The sequence below is a fragment of the Cupressus sempervirens genome, chromosome 6 (assembly GCF_028749045.1).
Source record: "Cupressus sempervirens isolate cs-2001-9-10 chromosome 6, ASM2874904v1, whole genome shotgun sequence".
Lineage (NCBI taxonomy): Eukaryota > Viridiplantae > Streptophyta > Pinopsida > Cupressales > Cupressaceae > Cupressus > Cupressus sempervirens.
Genome location: NC_143123.1, coordinates 587,475,545 through 587,497,227, shown reverse-complemented (window position 1 = coordinate 587,497,227; position 21,683 = coordinate 587,475,545). Strand labels below are relative to the sequence as shown.

The 21,683-nt window shown below is 32.4% G+C and overlaps 1 pseudogene; it reads right to left on the bottom strand.

Moving 5' to 3' along the window:
• Positions 1-37: 37 nt before the first annotated feature.
• Positions 38-21,343, bottom strand: LOC149553619 (cytochrome P450 76T24 pseudogene; annotated as a pseudogene).
• Positions 21,344-21,683: the final 340 nt, after the last annotated feature.

Genomic DNA, 21,683 nt, shown 5'->3' with positions numbered 1-21,683 from the left:
TATCATCAATAAGGATTATCTTTGGAGCAATATGTGATTAAGCTCTGGCTGTATCAAGGGTTTCTGCAATCGTGAGCACAAGTTTAAAGTTTGACACTTTCCACTCAACTCCTCGAACCAACATCTCAGACCCTCTCTTCACTCTATTGCTGCTTGATGCCATTTTACTTAGTAAACTATGAAAACATTGATAATCAACTACAGATTCACTTAAATTTTCTTGATCACTCTATAAATCACTTCTTTGCAATAGCACTAAAGATTTTACAAAGGTAGCTAGGTTGACATCATGCTTGACAGCTTGTAATCCACTATTCTATTGATTACTCAATGAAGGCTTTGTGACTTGGTAACCATGTGTGTCTTGTTACTCTTGACCTTGCTCAATAGAGTCCATGACCTAACCTTACTCAGTAGAGAAGGTATCTCAATGATAAGTGATATTGATCTTCCTTAGTGATCCTTTTATATCCTGAATAATAATTTGGATCTTTATCACTTTTCAATTGGAACTATTTGAATGTGATCTTGATAATGTAGCTCTAGTTCTCCTTTGGAAACCTAGTTGAAAATGGTGGAGTCACCCACTTCTTGAGTGACATGACCATCATTACTTGAACTAGCATCCTCAGTAGATTTAGGAATCCATTTTTGCCTCATCTACTTTTGAATGTTATTTGCTTTTTCCTTCTTTTGATCTTCAATTTTACTTGTGTTCATGCAATTTTTGGCTAGATGACCAAGTTTAGTACAAGTGAAGAATCTTATGGTGGTATGTCTTTTCCTTGTGTGATGTTTAGCATAATTCATGCAATGTGTCCATATTCTCCATAGTAATGACATCTACACCAAGTGTTGTAGTCCCAACCGAATGTTTCTTTCATAGTTTGCTCTACTAGATTGAATGACTTACTTCTACAATCTAATGCCTTGTGACCTTGTTTCTTGCATTTGTAACACTTGTCCTCAAATTTTGGTTTCTCTTTGCATTCATTAGCCTTGTGACCATGCTAACTACAATTGTAGCATTTTCCATTAAATTTTTCTTTACAATTACTCCTAAATTTGTTTGATGTATGACCTAACTTACCACAGTGATTGCAAGTAGGTCTTTGATTCCTTTCAGCACCTTGTTTGGAGGATTCACCTTCTTCTTTGAATCCAATTCCTACTTTACCCTTTTCTCTATAGAGATTTTACTTATTCAGTTGAACCATGTCTACTTGAGATTTCATCATTCTTTCATTGATTTGCTTCTCAATGTTTAAGTCATTTTAAAATCTTTCACTAATTTTCTTTTTAGATCTCAACTCATTTCTTATTCTTTCATTGATTTGTCTTTCTAAATTTAGATCATTTCTTAATCTTTAAGTAATCTGTCTTTGGCTCATGATTTCCTCATTTTATTTGGAGATTTGATCCATAAGATTTGCATGCTAAAGGGATTGATTATGGATCTCATTGTTTCTTTCATAAATTTCTTCTTTTATCTTGTTCCTTCATTCCAAGATTTCACACAACCTTGCTGACTGAATTTCTTGTCATCTTTTCAGCTTTCTTAGTTCTTCTTGTAGGGAACCATTCTTCTCTAGGAGTTTTTTGATTGCATCATTTGCTTCATCTGAACTGCTTGAAGGGAAAAACTCTTCAATTCTTTCTTCAATGTAGAGTTGGTCATTTATTTGATTTGCAAGTTCCTTTCTTCTTTTTAGGGATTGGGAAAGTTGCCCCTTAGCTTTCATGAGCTGTGTAATGGCCATTTCTAGATCCAACATTTCATTTTCAATTTTCTTATCAAGTCTAAATATTTCCATTATCCATGATCTTTGCTCAAGTTGTTAAACTTTTTCCTCAAAACCACAAAGATCTGATACAAATTGTTGGAAATATTCAAGACTATGCTAAGTTACTGAGAGGGGAGGGGTGAATTAGTAACTTCTAAAATTTCTATACCAATTTCAATTTTAAATCTAATTAAACTACTTAACATTTAATTTATCACATCTGATCTAATTGAATGCATGTGAAACTAAAAATATAAAAGCATCCACAACACTTGAACATAATGATTTGGTGACCCAGAAACCTTCCAAATAGAAAGTAAAAGTAGGGTGGGGATGAAACCCACAAAACTTCAATACTACAACATAAAGTTGGCATGTTAAGGCTTACAATGATCACTTCTTATGATCTACCCTATTAGGAGCAATTAGGACTACTAGGTCCACCTTGTTAGAAATTTTACAAACACACAATGAAGTATGCACTCTATTAAGAGATTTAGGAAAGACTGTCAAGTCTACCTTGTGAAAGGATTTTGACTAGTTCACCTGTTAAAATGAAATAGTAGATCTCTAAGTTACAACTAGTTTATTGATAGAGATTCCTTGAATGTACTAATCACCTTTTTGTGATAGATTTGTCACTACTGCTCCTTATGCTAATATGGCCTTCAAAATCTTTATCTGTTACTTATATTTGCATTCATGCACTTGCATTACATACACATTTTATTATCTTTCATTTATATGCGATACAATACATTACATATATATACCAATCCAAATTACAAAATTACAAAGTCATCCATCATACAAGTTAATACACATATCACAAAGTCAACCCAAATGAAGACACTTGAGTTCTGAAGACTGTCTTGGTGAAGTTTTGATACTCGATGTCCACTATTATTACTCGGCATCATCATGCACTCAGTAGATGTAGATGCTCAGTCCATACTAATGACTTCAATGTAGTCTTGAACTTGGTCTACACTAGTGACTTGGTAGATACTGTGTAACTTGTCATAAACTAAATCACTCAGTAAACACGTAAGCTCGGTTTACACTAGCTTTGCATCACATGAACTATGAACTCGATAGAAACTACAACGCTTGGTAACCATTGAACTACTCAAGTTGAACTACCAGATTGAATCTACTTAGTTTGAACTGCTAGGCTTCTCACTAATTGAATACACTTGGTAACCACTAAAATACTTGCTAAATCAAATGGGAAAAACTATAATTCACATTAAACCATGTAAGAAAATAGAGAGTAGAGAAAATTTTGGAAGAAGGATATGTCTATGATTTTACCTTCCCCATAAAACCAATGTTAAGGGGTAGATCATCAGTTACAAATAACATAAATTGCATTTCAATTGGTGTATGTGTGTGAGTTTTTGTCAAAGTATCGATTGCTTAAGATTTTGCCTTATTTTTTATGATTCAAACCACAATAGACTTATTCTTCTTAAATAGCTTTGTACACAATTCTTTTAATTTGATATAAATTTTAAAATAAAGTATATATTTCAATTCTCTCCAATATTATACTTAACAATATGGTGGGTTCTTATTAAGATAATATCTTATACTTTCTATAACAATCAACTACTTGTTTGTAGTTCATCTTTTAGTCTGGATAGGAATGCTTCCTATCCTGTCTCTTTTTTCTTCAGTTCATATAGGAATGTTTCCTATCCTATATTTAGTCTTGTTTCTATCTTCATCTTCAGTCGACATTGTTTCTTTTAGAAACAACATCCTTGTAATTCTTTATAAGGAACACATTTGTTCCTCTATTAATCAATCATTCAAAAATCTGTTAATCTGCCAATTCTTGAATCTTGTAACATGGTATCAGAGCATAGGTTTTAAATTTTTTTGAATATTTTATAATTTCTTTTGAAATTATCTACTCCAAAAAAATTTAAATTCTTTCTGAAGCGTTTCTTGGTTTATTACATACTTCCTAATACCTAGATCCGACTAGGCTTTCTGAGACTTAATTTCTAGCAGCCCACATTTTTTAATTTGATCTTTTCATGCCTGGAAAACACATTTTTTTGCAACTCCCATCACTTTCAAAATGCGTAGAAATCATGGATGATTTCACTACAACTTGTGATTTCTCCTGGCCTTGTCGGATTCGTGACTATTGACACCTTGTTTCATGGCTAGATTTGTAAGCAACAGTTTACAAACAATTTCTGCAACCAAATTGACTTTTTTTTTTTTGAAGCTGCAAAACGCTTAAAGAAAAACCTTTTTTTCTGCCATGATCATTGCTACAGGGTTTTTCTCTCTAACCAACCCTCTTGACTCTCTTTGCTAGCAATATCTTCCATTTTTAGGTGTTCTTTTATCCAAAATCTGCCAGTTTCTTCATTTTTCAACCTCCATGTCTACGACTATTTTTTATGCTCAAAACCCTAATTTTTGGGTCTAAATTTTTCTTTTTGTTTTTAGATTCTTTGTGGGTTTTTTGAGACCTCTTTTGGGTCTTCATTAAAATTTCCTAGGTATCTCATTTTTTGTGCCTCAATTTTTAGGCCAGTAGATTTACATTGATTGCAAATTCCTTCTAGGTTTTTCATCTACTCTTCTGGGCACTTGTCATTTTTTCTTGGGTTAGCCTGAAAATTTTTTCAAACTTCATGCAAATGGTATTTTTGACTAATCTAATGTTGGAGGGTAGTCTATGATTCAATGGCAACAATTATAACCACTAGAAGAAAAACATATTAACCATCTTTGAGTGTCATCATTTAGATGAGCTTGTTCTAGGCACAAAGACTCATCCGATCTTTGACCAAGCATAATAGGACAAGTTTGATGATCACAATTGAGAGGTTGTTATGCTTCTTAAGCTCTCTATTATTGATGATCAACTACCATAGATTCCTTTTAGCAAGTCAGCTATAGAAATTTGGAAATATCTAAAGGAGCTGCATGAAACATCTGATAAAAGTCGAGCATTCTTTCTGAAGAATCAACTATTCTCCATTATTATGGATGAACGTATGTCCTTGCAAGAGCATCTGACAAAGATTAAGGACATTTGTGATCAACTCAAAGCTATTGGTCAAAAAATGGAGGAAGAGGATATGATAGTCATCACTCTAAAAAGTCTACCATCATACTATGAGCACTTCATAGAAACAGTCAACATTACATCAACTAATGTTGATATGAAGTTTCTAGAATTATGCACCAAAATTTTGCAACAAGATCGTTAGAAATAGTAGTTTGGTAGCAGTGCTTCTACAACCTCCTTAGAGCAAGCATTTGTTGCAAAATCTTTTCAACAAAACATTGGCAACCATCAATCTTATCAACCTTCCCAGCATCAACCTTCTACTCAATCCTTAGATGTCTCTACAAAGAAAAATGTATAGTGTAATTACTATCACAAGTTTGGCCATATGAATTTTGAGTGCCGAAAATGTTTGGCTGCTCAAGCAAGGAAAAATGCTTCCCAGCCAACAACACAAGTTGTCGAGCTTCTTGATCAAGGTGAAGCTACATTTTTTGCCTTCTAAATCTATTTCTATATTTTCTAGGTTTGTTGATTTTCTCCTCAAAAATCATTTCATGTTGTCTGTAATACGCAAGGTTGCATGAGATTCTGGGTTTTACCTTTTTTGGATAAAAATGAAGTTTTTAATTTCAATTTGTTTTTAGTCATGGCACTCTTCTAGCAAAGCTTCTTGGTTTCAGCATTCTGTAGATCTATGGAGGGTCTTGGTTATCCTAGAATGTTTTGACATCTGTACATTAACCATTAAGGGAGGGTATTAAGATAATATCTTATACTTTCTATAATGGTCAACCACTTGTCTATAGTCCATCTTTTAGTCTAGATAGGAATGTTTCCTATCCTATCTCTTTTGTCGTCAGTTCAGATAGGAATGTTTCCTAGCTTGTCTTCAATTTTGTTTCTATTTTCATCTTCAGTCTACGTTATTTATTTTAGAAACAATGTCCTTGTAATTCTTTATAAGGAACACAATTTTTCCTTTGTTAATCAATCATTTGGAAATCTATTAATCTACCAATTCTTGAATCTTGTAATAGCTCTAACCAGGGAATGCAAATTAGAATAACTATCAACAATTATCAAAGTTGACTAGATTGTAGAAAGGTTGGTGGTGTTTTTATTTTATAACACCAAAAAACATGTTTCAAATTTTCATAAGTTGTGGCCGAAACAACTTCTCCAGATCATCCTACAACAATGTGGTGTACGCTGAATTTTAATCCTCACTTCTATAATGATTGATAAAATAAAGAAGGATACAACAAGCTAAGGATTCTTCAAATTCTTATAAGATGCACATGTAGTTTAGTTTTGAAGCAATCAAAATACATATCCAACACACTATAATATGCCTTGAACTCTAATGGCATTGTTAGCAATAATTACCAGGAAAAGTGAGTGAGAGATTGAAAGAATCACAAGGCATAACCTGCATGTTGCTCAATTCTAAAGGCATTTCTAGCTATTACAAGGGAGGTTATATATTATCTCCAATATTATATGGTGAACTCTATCCTTGCAATGCAAAATAACATTGCTAATTGTAATCAAAAGCATTAGAAAAAGTTTTAGAACGTTTTAAAATTACAAATTTATATTTATTATTTACCTATCTAATGAAAATGTGATGCATGTTGAGTTCCAATGTTTTTTTTTAAAGTATTGAATATGATCTAGATGACTATGTGGACAAGGAGAAGTGATAAAATAAAGATGCATACAATGAAAAGCCAATCCTCTATTCGGAAGCAACATGGATGGTAGATGGACTAAGGCTTATTCAACTAGTTACAACTTGAACATAATTTTTTATTTTGAAGCATGGCATCTAGAGCTTTAAAATTTATTTGGAGCTACGATATTCCTATATGGTAACATAAGGAATACAAATCAAACATAGCTTATCTTTGTTTTATACAATGTCCTTACATTGATCAATTGTTTCTCTTATATTATGTCTTGAATGAATTGAAAAATTGAAAGTACAGCTTGCATAGCTTTTGGTAATAATGTTTGCCTAGAATTAATAGTTGTTTAATATGCTAATTGTATCAAGTTGTATTTAGTCAAACTATAAGACCATCTAGTGAACTGTGGGATCCTAATGTTATTTGATTTCATGGACATTGGAATCTCAGTGTTCCTATGTAATGTTCCTTATTTCTAAATTCTTATTGAGAGGAAAAATATAGATGAGGGCCCTACTTGTCACAATCATCATTAGTTTACCTTTTTCATGATGAAAATCTATAAGTTCCTTAAACTAACGAATTGATCTACTCTTTAACAGTTAATGATACACCCTCATATAAATAGATAAACAATCTAAAAGTACAACTTTCAAGAGATAGAAACATCATAGTTCATTACAATCTACTTGGTGGAGTGATTGTCTTGATTGAATTATCACTTCACTTTTTTCTTTAAACTTTATTCAAGTTACAATTTAATCTCATTTTTGTTGGTACACAGACATAGGCTTATAAAGTTGCTTTATGCCATCAAAATTTGCTAGCTGTTATTGAATGCACTTGGCCAAAAACTCATACAGTCAAGTATCTTTAGTAATTTCTTGTTTGGAAGGAAATGTAAAGGGGGATCTAATTATCAAAGTAAAATTTGTTATAACCTCACACTAAAAACAAGCACTACAACACTAGAGACCAACTTATGATGGCAATGACATTTCATTGTAAATTTTGCAAATTTTTTTGAATGATCCCTAATGTTGTCGATATTGCAACTAGGTTTTCGATACTATGATGACATCAAGTTCATACATTTAAAGAAAAAATGGAAAAAAAATTTATCCCACGAAACAATTTCATTCACATTTTAGAGGAGCGATTGTAGGAAAACAAACCAATATGAAAAGGAAAGAAATCAACAAGGTAATGTAGGGTTTTTTTATTATTTTTCATTGGATCTATTTCTGTGCCCTTATGATTTGGTGGTTTTTACATTGATTGTGAAGTGGGGATTTTTTATTGTGGTTTCTACTCTTGTGCCCTTGTGATCTACATTTTCATAGTCATCAAAACTAGCTATTTCTCATCAAAGTGTAAGATAATTCATCCAAGTGTAAAATTTGGCAAGATAAAAACTTGGATGGATTATCTTGCACTAACCTTTCAATTTCTACTGCGTTGCTACAAACCGATGCGAAAAACACACAACGCCCAAATAACAAAGTAACCAAAACACACAATGCACCCAAATCATATCCTTTTTTTAGTATGGGCCTAATTTGGCCAAAATTTTGACCAAATTGGGAAGCCCTAAGTTGGTCAAAATTTAGACCAACTTAGGAAAAAAGAAAAGAAAAGTATTTAAAAAGCCCATTTAGGGCTTGGTTGAAAATATTGGTTGAAATTTAAGTGCAAATCTACTATTGATTTATGTTATAAAAGGTTGAAAGTGGTGGCTAGATAGCTCCTATTTCAAATGCACATTTCTTGAAGAAAAAATAACAAACTGGAGGCTATTATACAAGTAGAGAGAAAATATGTGGATTGGACAACTCGCCATAGGGATGAGGTGTGATGGGAAGAGGGAAGGGAGCTGGGAGACAAGATTAATAAGAGGAAAAAGATGGAGGAACAAGTGGAGGACATAAAAAGAAAGTACTCTTTGAGGAAGAGCATAACAAGGTGCTAAAAGACTTAGTGTCTATCAAGAAGGAGAAATTCTAGCTAGGTGAGAAAATTAACAATATGGGCACTCAAACCATCCATGCCCAAACCAAGATGGAAGTGGAGATTGGGATTTAGGCTCACCTAGAATAGAGGAAAGAAAATAGGAAATGGAAGGAGGAGACTCTAAGTAAATATAAAGGTCTATAAGAGACTTCTCTAACATTTAGTGAGTTCAAGATTTGTCACCCTAAATTCTCCTTGTTGGACCAACTCAAGTAGCTACAAAAGTAGGCAGTTGGTTCATGTTTTGGTGCTAGTTTTTGATGTTAGTTTCATTGTTGAGTGGTTGCTAGTTGGTGAAGTGCAGTTCTTGATTTTGGTTTTTGGTTTAGTTAACCATGGTATTTCATTTTATTAAGTTATTTTTTCATGCCTTATGCTAGAGGCGGCTTAACTCGTCTCAAAATTTTTTTAGTTGGCTCAAGTTTTATTTTGTTCTAGCTAGGATTACGTGTTTTGATTTCGCTTATTTTAGCTACCTACTAGTTTTGGTGGGGTGACTTATTGTGATCTTTGTGGTCAATTTACTATAGAATTAATGTTATTTTTTTTGTTATGGATTTGGGTGCTTCATGCTTTAATTAATCAAAACACTAAAATAACATGTAGGATAAACATACCCACTAAAAAACAAAAATGGTATTGTGAAAAAATAAATACAAAGACCACATCCTTGTAAGATTATGATCAAGACACAAATAATAAATCATAAAAAATGAATCCTATGATGAGAGAGAAAACAAAACATAATAATCATAGGTATGTTGAAATGTATGTAGAAAGGTAATGGTAAAAGACATTGGATTAATGATCTAAAACAAAACCTAGAATTGGATTGTTTGATGATGGTTTTGACCAATCAAATAATTACCAAGGAACAAAAAAATGCCCTTTCCATTATTAAAATTGCTATGTGCATATAGTAAACCATGTGAAAAGAATATTACACATTGTGGAAAAATAATGCAAGTCATTTATATATTGAGTAAAAAGTAGTAAGGGAGTTTCATATCATTTATAGGTCAAACCACATTACCAAAGGATAAAATCATAGGGTGAGAATCTATTTATTTATTTTAACAAAATAAATAAAAATATAAGAACATAAACATGTAAATTGCCAACCATATTGACATTTGGTGAGGTTTAAGAAAAACTTGATAATAGAAGGAGTTTGGAAGTCTAAATTTGACCATTAAGAGGGATATACAAAAGATTTTAGGAAATATAGAAGAGATTTAAATAAGGCCAAATATTTTTGGGAAAAATGAAAATATAGTAATAATTTTGTCATTAGGACTAGTTCTATTACATTTATATATTAAATTAAATATCTACAACAAGTTCTAGTAATATTAAACCATATTAATACTTGATGTTCTTGTAATTTTGAATAGAGAAAAAATGGAAATGAAGGTTATAAGTTATTACCTTCAGGAATAGACTCAAATTCAAATTTGGAATTATAAAGAAAGTTAATTTAAGCCTTAGAGTGAGACATTAATCATAGTCTATTGTGATTAAATTCATGAAGGATAGGGAGCGTGAACATGGGGAGGAATAAATCAGTCACATTGGGGCAAGAAAATTCCAATATGGATTAAGATTTGAGCAAGCCCCCAAATGAGAATGTCCAAACTCAAGCAATAGTAAATCTACCATCCACTAGAAAATTGAGCATGTACCTAGTGGGTATGGAGTGTGCACAAGGGGAGGAGTAAATCATCATATTGAGACAAGATAATCTTAATATAGACAAAGACTTCAAGGAGCCACAAGTTGAGCATGTCCAAAATCAAGTAGCACTAAATCTACCATCCATTATAGAATTAAGCACATACCAATTGGTTAGGGAGTGTGTGTAGGGGTTGAGTAATTCAATCACATTGAGGCAAGACAATTCTAATATGGATAAAAATCTAAGGGATCCCAAAGTTGATTGTTGCTAAACTTGAGCAATAGTAATTCTACTATCCACTATAGAATTAGACATGTGAGAGAAAGTTTGCAATGAAGGGGGAACTACTAGGGTGCCCTATTGTAGTACTAGCTAAATGAGAGCTTCTAAAATACATGTCTTCAAGAACTTTTAATTTTAAGATAGGGAAATGTAGTGTGACACTTATGGTTGAAGTCAGTAAAAAATTTCCTTAACCTTTTCTTATTTCAATTTTTTTTAAAAAATCTAACAATGTTTTAACATGTATACTTTGTGTCTACATCTTGTATTCATGCATTAATGTGTTTTATTTGTGTCTTTATTCACATATTCTTGTATAGGCCAGCATATACTAACATGTGTACTTTTACAAGTATTTAACACAACAAGGTAAGATAATGAACAAGATTACAACTCAAGCCTCTCACATCAATTTCTTGAGGACAAGCAAAGTTGAGAGGGGTGGACTTGTCATGAGCCCTAATTAATGTGTATAATAAAAATATAATTTAATCTATATATTCTATTCAAATACCTTATTACAATAATATTATACTAATTTAATAAATAATAAATAATAATTATGAAACTAAATCAATATTATTAAATCATCTAAACAAATAATAATAATATTAAAATAATAAATTAATAAGAATATAATCAAGCAATATTATAAATAATTATTTGATAGAATATAATAGAATATTAATTATATTATATAAGTAAAATAATAATTATATAATATGTTATGTCCTATTACATTATTAATAATTGTTAAAGTATGATTATTAGGATTAGCCAATATATTAAAAGAAGATGGAACCTTAAGTCTAAACATAGATATTACAAATGAAATAAATTAGGAAGAAGACAAAGAGGTGTAATTTTTTAGTTTTTTAGCTAGAAATAATTAGTTGATTACCTCACACTAAAAACAAGCACTACAACATTAGAGACCAATTTATGATGGCAATGACATTTCATTGTAAGTCTTGCAAATTTTTTTGAATGATCCCTAATGCTATCGATATTGCAACTAGGTTGTCGATACTGTGATGACATCAAGTTCATACATTTAAAGAAAAAATGGAAAATTTTGTTATCCCACGAAACAATTTCATTCACATTTTAGAGGAGCGATTGTAGGAAAACAAACCAATGTGACAAGGAAAGAAATCAACAAGGTAATGTAGGGTTTTATTATTATTTTTCATTGGATCTATTTCTATGCCCTTATGATTTGGTGGTTTTTACATTGATTGTGAAGTGGGGATTTTTTATTGTGGTTTCTACTCTTGTGCCCTTGTGATCTACATTTTCATGGTCATCAAAACTAGCTATTTCTCATCAAATAGAAACTATGTTGATAATTCAACAGCCGCCCCCCACACCCCCCCCCCCCCGCCCAAAAAAAAAAAAAAAAGGCCCACAAATTTTAGATGATTGTATGAAATGAATGCACATTTGAGTAGAAAGAAACTAGAAATACATTGTGTATAGATGATCATATGAAATGAAATGGCCATTTGAGATGATAGAAACTAGAAAGACATTGTGTACAGATGAAGGTATGAAATGAATTATTTTGGAGTACTCAGTAGAGACACTCAAAATTATAAAAAAAGGACACAATCTGCACTCTTATAAAATAAATCACCATCAATAAACACATATATTGCATCCAACAACTTCAATTCAGTTCAATTTTTATTCATATCTTCAAAAAAAAAAAAAATTTGAAAGGGATAAAAGATGTTAGTGCACCATGAAGGGTGTTGCAAACTACAAAATAGATATGTTGCATCTAAGAGTGCATTTATTTGAGGGGCTTACAATTTATTTCACTAGATCAATTCAATTAATCTATGACTCCTTATGACCTTAGCAATATTGATATCTACATTTAATTCTTAGAATCTATTTATCCACCCATACCTTTGTCTTGTACATGAATTTGATGATATGGATGTTCCTCTTCAAGATTACAAGCACAATTCTAAAAAGGGTCAAAGCAGAACAAAAAATCATTGTTATTTAATGTGCAACTTAATTGATAATGATTGATTTTTATGTCTGAATAGACTTAATTATGTGCTAATGAATATTCATGAATTAGATAATGTGTTAATGAATGTTGATGATTGTTGTGTGGTAATGAATCTTATGTGTTAATGAATGCTACATTTTATTAATTGATGAAAGAATGAATGAATGAAATTAGTGCTGGAAACTAAAATTGAAATAATTGTTATATTGTCATTAATGTCAAACCTTATTGGTGAGATAGTTTGCTATCTGATTTGAGTGTCATATCTATTTAATTAATGAATAGTATTTGAGAAGTTGGTCACAACAAAAGCACTTAGAAGAAAGGTTGAGTTATGAAGAAGAAACTACAAATGGACACTTGATTAGTTAGAATTTGAAAAGATAAAGTAATTATTTAATTATAATACAAGAGAAGAAGATACTTTTATTGAATTCTTGAAGAAGTGATCGAAGATAGAACAAACATACAAGCTTGACCGAGCAACATAGAAGAAGATGAAGGAAATAAAATACATGTTGAGTGATGCTAGTGCTGATTGAGCCACAATATGTGCTAAGAAAAAATAGTGTTGATTGAGAATTAGTATTGATTGTGTGATAGTTTATGTGTTGACCAAGAAAATTAGAAGTGATCGAGTAATATAGTGATGATCGAGCATTAGAACACAGTGTTGGCTGATGAACAACATTTTAACAGTTTATAAAAAATCATAATCTCCAATTGAAAAATTCAATTTCTTGGGATATGGAAAGTTTCTTGAAGATAAGGATGGATGAATTAGAATATTTAAATAAAGGGAATCGTGTTTGTGTGTTTCTATTTTAGGAGAAGTTTGGAGATGTTTCTAGAATAGAAAGGAGACAAAATGTTGGAAGAATTCAATGGATATGATCAAACCCTAACATCTACAATGATGTTTAAGTGATAAAAGATTAGAATTGCCTATTTAATGAGGGACAAGAGCTAACATAATTAGGTTAGAGTAGTTGTTGATGCTATTTATTGGAAAACTTAAGAAGAAGGCTAAGAAGAGTTGAGAAGAAGTGAAGAGTGATTTCTTGAAAGGTTGCCAACTGAATAAGAGACTAAGATGACAATGAAGGCAGTTTAGTGGATCAACATTTGAAGCAAACTAACACCTATATTTACAAAGTGAATTGTATTTGCCAGATCAAACTTTTTGTTACTTTCTAGCCATTGTATTAGCATTGAAATCCTTTAATCAAGGTTGACCTAACATTTTTATGTAAATCCTTTAATCAAGTTGGCATTCTAATGGAATGTTCTAAAGTCCTCTAACAAGGCCACATTTACTAGTGTATTTCATAACCTTTAATAGGGTTGGCTCCTAATAGAGCTCATTTTAGAATACTCAAAAGATTGATGATATGTTATTGGTAGTTTTTCCCAAATTGGGTTTTCACATTACATCCTAGTGTCAAACTTGTGTGGATTTTATATGTGATGATTTATTGTTAATGTTTACATTCTACAAGTTTTTTATATTTAGAATAGTGGACTACTAGTTGATGCTACTGGAAGTTTACTATAGAGGTTAAGTTAATGAATGTGAAGATCTAAAGTAGTTTAAGGGCTTGTTTGTTCAATTGGTACATCTGGATCTTGGAAATAGTTATATGTTAAAGGGGAATTTAGATTGATTTTAGGGGAGGAGGGGTGGGGCCAAATGAGCTTCCACCTTCATGTGGTTGGCCCTATTTAGTACAAAATACTAATGTATTCTTGAAATGAAGTAAAGCTCAATAAGGATTTTCCTTATATGGGGTCTCAAATGTACCTAAACACATGTCACTAATTATTTTAGGCACACAAAGATTAAAATGTTATATTTTGGTTGGTGTTATTCATTCTAAGAAATTTTAATTTTTTGTGATTCTAATAGTCTTTTTTATTTGTTTGCACTTTGTAATGATTATGTCTATATTAACATGATATGAATCATCAATGAAGGTTGGAGAACAATAAGGGGACATAAGTAGGACACAATGAGCCTCATAATGGATTATAATCAAAATTGGGTGGTTTTCAAGTGGAAGCCTAAGTGAAATCATAAAAAAGTAGAACTCTATTTAGTACGAGTTAGCTAAATAGGGTTGTAAAAAAGTGATATATTCAAAAGTATGGTCAATTATTGGTGATGAACATTATGAGTAAGCTTGAATCTTGAAAGAAAGATAGTTGAAGTAGGGCCTCAATTAACCATGTGCAACATTGAAAAAAAATCAAGAATATATCATGATTGTGTAATTGTAAGTTTGAAAGAAGTCTTAGATATCTTGATCTTTAACAAATGAGAGACCCAAGTAGGTCAATGAAAACTCATCATGCATAGTAGTTTCCATTTTTTCTATAGAGGATGAAAAAATCCTTATGAAAAGTAAGACACTAAGATATAGAGATGGCCCAATAAATGAGATTCCTCTTATTGGAACATCTAGACATTTAGATTAAAGTACCATTTGGTGGTCCAATCATGAGAAGGAAGTCATTTGTGTTGTTGTTAAGAACTATTGATCTATTGTAATAACTTATTGATGATGATGATGACAATGAAAACGATGACGATGATGTTGTTGATGATGATGATGATGATGATGATGATGATATTTTTGAAGATGATGATCATGATGATGATATGGATGAAGAAAATTAATGACATGAATGAAATGTACAGTTATGTGATCAATGCTTATGCCATTTAATATTGATTTCCTGATAGAAATATACACTTATGTGATGTTAAAGGGGAATTTAGATTGATTTTAAAGGGGTGGAGGGGGTGGGGCCAAATGAGCTTCCACATTCATGTGGTTGGCCCTATTTGGTAGAGAATACTAAAGTATTCTTGAAAAAAGTGAAGTTCAATAAGGTTGTTCCTTTTCTAGGGTCTCAAATGCACTTAAACACTTGCAAATAATTATTGTGGGAACACAAAGAATACAAAGGAAATCTTTTGGTTGGTATTATTCATTCAAAGCAATTTTTTTTGTGATTCCAATATTCTTTGATTTTTTTTGCTCTTTGTAATGATTATCTCTATATTCTCATGATAGAGCTCATCGATGAAAGTTGGAGAACAACGAGGGGTCATTATGGTCTTTGATAATTGCAATCACCTTCTTGAAGGTCACTTTCAAGACATCAAGCTTGAATATGACACAGATGAGTCTTTGTTGTTAGTTTTGATCCTCCCACATGGCCATAATTTGAGTCATGAGAGTCATCCGCTCTCTTTTGCAAGTTGAAAAGTATAGAAACAAATATAAACACTTTTTCATAATTGCTACTTCAATTATTAACTTAAAGAAGAGAGCATATGAGCACTCTTGTGACTGTTGAATTCTATCCATTGTGAGGAGGATTGAAGACTAACAACATAGAGCTATTTGTGTCAAATGAAAGTTTGGCATCTTGAAGGCATTCTCTTAGAAGGGTACATCCCTATCAAATACCACACATAGGTTGTCACAATTGTGATGAAAAGACATCATAAACACAATACAACAACTCATTTTCAGACACCTACTCATTGTAACATCTATCAAAAATACAACATATCCATTGGGCAACTATCACACATCAACATCTGATAACAATACAACAACTCAATTTTTGACAATGACACATTGCAAGGTTTTGATAGCTATCCATCCCATGTATAACAATTCCATCAGACAACTATTGTACAAGTTTGTCACAATATCGGTAGACTATTATGTTGTTATGACAAGTATGTCATTCCATATGGCTATCTAAGGTGTGGTATGTGATAGAATTTTCCATCATAATTGCAACAAAAATACAATAACCTGACTTTCTGTCGCACAAGTGATAGACTGTATTCGATGCTTCCATTTGTTGATCCTATGGTAGATATCTATCATAATTATGATTTATTTCCATCAAAAATTAACCTCAAACATAGTAGTGATTAATTAAGTAAAGTCCTATTTGGAAACATCATGCACTAAACTTCCTAGATAAGAAAAAGTTGAGAGACCCATTTTGTATATACTCAGAATCAAGCATTATTTAAAATCCCTACATAGAGACCCCATAGCCTAATTTACATGATTTATTTTCTGAATTATATTTATTTTCACATGGAATATCTTTTCTCCATGTGCAAAACCCTCTGATTTTTTTACAACCACAACTATATTGTTTGGTAGGGTCCCCTAAAGACAAACCCAAATGCTACCTAGTCATGGGTGAACTTGTCCATCACAATTCTGAGCTCTCTTTAGCTAAATGTTCTCAATAGTCAAGGTTGTGCATGAAAAATGTGGAAAAATATGTAAATATACTTCTATGAATTCTTATACCTAAAATCCTTCAAAATAACACCACGAAAGCACAAGATCTCAAGAATCGACTCATAGCTTCCTATCATCAATGTGCAAAGACCTTCAAAGATTTGTAGTGGTGGCTCTCATATGAACATTAGCCTTGGTCTTCACAAGTACATCCAATGAATGAAATATTCAAATGATCATGAACATGCAAGATATCTCCAAGTCTCCAAGAAAGCTTCAAAAATTGTTTATCATAACGGTAGCATAAGAAGTCATGATCTTCTCATAAGAATGTGCCATGTCCTCAAGGAAATCATGAAAACTCCAAATAATGGTGATAATAAAATTGCCTCTTCCAAAATGAAGGAAGGAGGTATCCTTATATACCAAATCTAAGAGGCATTCCCAAATTGGAGGAAAATGAAAATGAAATAAAAATGTGTGACCCACATAAGAGAATGTGCAATTAGCATTTAATTAAGAGATGTGGAGTGTAAAAATCCATAAAAATTATAAGATGGGGGGTGTTTTTATTTAATTTAAATGTAAAATAATCCCTTTTCTTATAAAATAAAGTGTGTGACATTCATTTAATTATTTCTTTTAAAATAATAATTGTTTCACATAAAATTAAGTGAGGAGGGGTTTTATTTAATTAAAAGGGAAAAAATTCCTTTAATTAAATTTTAAAAAAATCAAGATGATCCAACCATTTATTTAAAATTAATTAAATAAATTAACTCCAATTTAATCAAGGAAATTGATGTAAAATAATAATGATTAATTAAATAATTTAAATAAATTGAATAATTCAAATAATTTAATTTGATCAAAGGAAATGGTGACGTAAATATTGATTCAAGCTTGAGATAAATTATGAAACTGGGGCACATAGTCAAGGTGACCATTTTAGGGTGCATACAAAGGTATGTGATTATACTCAAGCTTTTGAAAGGCTCCACACCTACTTCTCCCCACTTCTTCCTCCCTTGGGATGCAGTCTATGGAAATTTGAAGAAACCAATCTCACGAAAGAGTGATATTAAGGTTGTTATTAGGGAAGAAACCTATCATCTCTCTGGTGTCATTTATCATTTGTAGGAAATTAAGATCTATTTTTGCAAAAATATGACCTTGGACTGTTTTTGATTAAAGCTTTTATTGTATTTTTACAAAATAGTCATACAAAAATGAGATTTTTGAATATGCAATTTGCCTTTGTGAATTTCGAAATCGAAATCCATGAATCCATGGTTTTGATCAAATCATATTAAAATGGTTTAAAGAAAATATTTGTTGGATGGTGTATTAAGTGCTTGGTTTTTTCTTCAAATTTAAATGTCCCATTCTTTCATGTATTGATTTCCACATAAATCAATAATAAATTTGTAACTTGTCAATCCTCAAGTATGTCAAACTTTGGAAGTTAAGAGGATATCATAACTGTATAGTTTCTTTTTTTCTTTTTTTAAATGGAGGTTTTAGACCTACAAGGCAACCTAGCAGGGCACAATGCCTATGAGCTACAAACTAGTGAAGGCCACCACGGATGCACACATACCTGAAACATCTTTGAGTTAGAGCCAAGGACTGAGGGACATCCACACCATCTAAATCACCTAGGGAATGATCCTGACTGTGTCCCTTATGGTGTCGGAGTCTTGCACTTAGCAAGACTTGATCCCTATTGGGCTCCTTGTGAGCCATTCAACTTCACCAGTAGACCAAGGGCCCATTGACATTGTGTATGAACTTTGACTAAAGATAAGACTATTAAAATTGTATGGCAATGACTTAATATTTTATTCACAAGATTTTGTTGTTATTTGTAGCTAATTTTTGAGGTCTTTCTTAGACTACTTGATGACAAAGGGCTTATCTTGTTGCACTTTTCCTTGATTCATAGTCAATAGCTTGAAAGAATGTCCTCTCGTAAGAAAGCAGTGATTTCTTTGTTTATTCTAAACCACTAAATAGTCTACAAATGAACAAATTAGCCTTATATTTTTGGCCACTTATAATCTAAATAATAAAATATCTACTAAATTAAATTGGGCTCTAACCCTAACACTAATTGAGTTATAAACCAAATCTAACACTAATCCTAACTCTAATTGAATACTATACCATATTGAACCTTATCCCATATATTAAATTAGCAATTTAATCTATAATCCTTAGTGTGATTCTATATGTAATCCTATAAAAATATAAGTCTAATTATAATTTGGACATCAACACAAAGTCAAAGTGTAATTTTATTTTGAGAACTTATAGATGTTGATACTACTAGATACACACACACACACACACACACACACACACACACACGTTTGTGTGTGTGTGTGTGTGTGTAAAGCAAGCTTGGAGATATCTAAAAAAACTACATCTAAAGTCTAAATTCTAGATATCTCTCAACTACTAATAGCGAGTCTCATAAACTTATGTCTATAAATATATAGATATATACCCTCTTTTGAACATTTTTTGATTAAACAAAGTAAATTTAGAATAGAGATAAAACACAACTTAAAAGGAGTTTCTAGGGAATGAATAAACAACTTTTTAGTACTAAACAATAAGATAGTAACTATAGATACAAGGCATATTAATTAATTATGAATTACAATTAAACTTTAAAGAGTTTATATAGTTTTTTAGAATATTGTTCATCTTTACCATGCATTTGAATAAATTTGATCTTTAATATCTGCTGCAACATATTGTAGATGGTTTTTTTGTCAACAAAAAATACAAAAAAATGATTTGTAATACAAGATTATAGTAAAATTGTAACATTTTTATTTGTAACAAATAATATTATTACAATAAATAGTTGAACACTTAAATTTTGAACATGAAATCAATATATTTACATTGAACCCAAATCTAAAACAACATTTTCCTATAACAACACAACAACAACACATATAGTAAAATAAAAGAAATATATGACCAAAAACAAAACAAACCGACCGACCAACCATCTATGATGTGGGAGACGAGGTACGGGGATTGCTTTCATCTCTATGAAGGTAATCCCTAACTCGTCGGTTACCTTTGTCATGTCCATCTGCTCACGCTTCATCCCATTCGGAAGTCCCAACTCAAATGAATGAAGTAAAGAAGCCAAAACAAGCTGAATCATCCGGCTTGCCAATGGAATCGCCGGACACATTTTTCTTCCAGATCCAAATGGCATTAGGTCAAAGTTTTGTCCTCCAAATTCTATCTTGCTATTCTCTTCCTCCAGAAACCTCTCGGGCATAAATTCCAAGGGATTGTTCCAAATTGAAGGGTCCCTCCCAATAGCCCAGATGTTCACTATCACCTGACTGTGTTTGGGTATCACAAATCCTCCTATCTCGCACGAGCTTACGGCTTCGTGAGGAAGAATCACAGGGACGGCTCGATGCAATCGGAACGTCTCCTTCACACGGTCAGATTCTTCCAGTCTTCTCTTGCAACCGACCACTTCATCCATTTCCTGACGGAGACGCTTTAATTTCTCTAGATTGCGAATGAATTCAGACATGCCCCGTTCTACTGTTGTAATGCTCGCTTCAGTACCCGCAGCAAACAATTCTTGACAACCCGAGATATTGATCAGCAAACTTGACAGATATTTAGAAACCTATTCTAAAATTAACATATTTTTGTTTCTCTCGCCATCAGTGCTACTCACAGATATCAAGACCCGAATACCATTCATAGTAAACTCTTCACTTCTGAAATCCAGCAGAGCATCCAGAAAATCTTTCTCCGAGTCGCTTTGGCTGGTGGCGGCAAGTCTCTTCTATATGAAGGAATCAGAAAACTCATACAATGACCTTAAAAACCCGGTTGCCTCCCGCGACACGCCCTACGGGTCGACGAACAGAAGAAACGGAAAATAGTCCGCCATATTGGGCATTGCGACGAGCTTCACTATTCTCCAGATTGTATTTTTAAGCTTTACAGAATCGCAGACGTTTGTGCTGAAGATCATGTTGCCCAACACGTTCATAGACGTGCAGAACGCCATATGAGTCGAATCATGTGAAATACATGATCTCTTCCGAGGCGTTGTAGAGCATACAAACTTTTGGTGCTGAAAAGCTCGACTATGGCGCCGGTTTGGGCCGTATTCACCCCAAAGAAGCGAGAATTTGTGATGGGAAAAGGACTTGAACGCTTCCATTAATGGCCGCACGGCGAAGTTGTGGTCGTGGATTTTAAGGACCTCCTTCGCCATGGCAGGAGAGGAGATGACGACTGTTGTTTTCACGCCAAGACGGAATGTCATGATTGGGCCGTATTGCAGAGAGAGGCCGTGTAGAGATTCCTGCGGCCTCTTTAGTAGCTGAAAGAGGTTTCGCAGAATAAGCCAAGCAGGAGGTCCGGGAGGAAGAGGAAGAGGAAGCTTTGATTTCCTCTCCCTTCTCCATAGAAAGAAGCAGTGAACCAGCGGTAAGCAAAAAATGATACCATGAAAGCAGCGAAAGCTCCATGACTGCAAACTAGGAGAACCTCGTTCCATTTTGGTTTGAGTTGTCGACTATTTTGTAACGGACGGGTGCACAGAAAGTCAACGCGATTGGTTCGGACGTTAAAGAAATTCCCAATTATTATATTTAGATTTATTTAATCTGATTATTTTTTATTTTTTTGTATCAGTTCTTTGAGGTGGTCTTCACTCATTGGTAACTCACGGGCCTCGTGCTTGGCTAGGTTACCTCACAGATCTTAACCCTCCATAAAAAAAAATATAGTGACAAGTATGTGATTTTGTTATAAAACTAACTTTCAATAAGTTTCTTCCAAATCTAGACTATCATTTGTTTGAATATTTTTAATCTACATTCACATCTATTTTTATA